This window comes from Camellia sinensis, chromosome 5, assembly GCF_055761805.1.
Source record: "Camellia sinensis isolate YWXY chromosome 5, ASM5576180v1, whole genome shotgun sequence".
In the NCBI taxonomy this organism is placed as follows: Eukaryota; Viridiplantae; Streptophyta; class Magnoliopsida; order Ericales; family Theaceae; genus Camellia; species Camellia sinensis.
Window position 1 is genome coordinate 45,275,341 of NC_138965.1, and position 1,608 is coordinate 45,276,948.

Sequence of the window (1,608 nt, forward strand, 5' to 3'; positions counted from 1 at the left end):
ATTTATATTATATACGACTCTTAAAAGCATATATATCATTTTTGAGTATTCAACTCTAAAATAAAGAGATAGTTAGTTTATATATGACTCTTCATGATTTTTAGAAAGGTTAAGTGAGATATAGTTAGGCCTCGTTTGGGAACAGGGTATTTTAGTAACTTTTTAACTTTTTGGCTAAAATATGAGGTAAAAAAAATTAGTATGTTTGGAATGACTTTTTAACTTTTTACGAAAAGATGTGTAAAAAGTAAGAAAAAAAGAGAATATTTGACTTTTTGATTTTTTTAATAATTTTTTGACTTTTACGTTAAAACAGTCACTTGCCAAACGAGACCTTAGTTACAGATAATGTGGTTTTGTATTTGAGCTATATAATAGCCTATGTATTACACAAATTGAATGATATTGGATTAACTTGAATTGCTCATTATTAGTTACCACATCCCTCCATATTCCAACTCATCTCAAATATACTTTTTTATTTTTATTTTATTTGCTTTAAAAATATTTTTATATATGAAACAAATTTTCTATTTTTACTTTTTATAAAAATAAACAAAAAGCCTGTAAATTAAAAACCGAAAAGGTTAACGAGTCATGACATTTTGGGACAATTACAAAAAACTTATAGGGTTTGAGCTCTATAACAAAATAAACTTTGTGTTTGTATTTTTATCAATTTAAATTATAATCTTTTTATTTATTTTCAATTTAAATTATTTGCCTATTTTCGTTAAGTAAAATTAATAGAAAAATAATATTTTAGTCATTAAACTCAATGTATTTATACATAAAACATCTAAAATATAAATTTTCATTGAGTTTATGATTTAAATATTAATTTTTTCATCGATTTTGTTTAACGAAAATAAATAAATAATTTAAATTAAAAACAAATCAAAAATTTAAAATTTAAATTGATAAGATTAAAAACTTAGAATTTATACTGTTATAAGGGTTAAATCTTGAGGTTTTTTTTTTATTTTATTTATAATTTCTCCTAACATTTTTTTTTCCTCATACGAGTACGTGTGTATAATGGACTTGGGGTGGGTTTTGTGATAACAACCATGCTGTCACATTTCATGATGTTTGTTTCGATCATATTTTAACGATCTGAGTCATTCATATTATAGGGTTCGTAGAGAATATTTTTTATAAAAAAGTAAAATTAATTGAACAACTATAATCCCAGGATCAAGCCAAATAATAACCTTAAAAGAATTTCAAAATCATGTTAATCGTTTATTGTTTCTAAATATAAATGTGGTTTTATTGTAGGTTACAAATGTCTAACTAATTTAAATTTTTTTCATGAATAATTTACTCAATGCACCATATATTATGAATAGTTCACATTATTAAAATAAATTAAGGACACGTTGTTTTGCCAGAGACTATTTGGCTAAAATAAAATAACCAATAAAAAAAAGTCACATTAAGCTCATAATTATTTTATTTTTTATTTCACAATCATCAAATTAAAAATAAATAAATAACCAAACTAAAATAATTAAAAAATTAAATAACTAATTAAAATAGAAAATTCCATAATGGGGGCATCAAGGGCTCACATCATATACGTCCGGCGACGTATATGTATGCGTT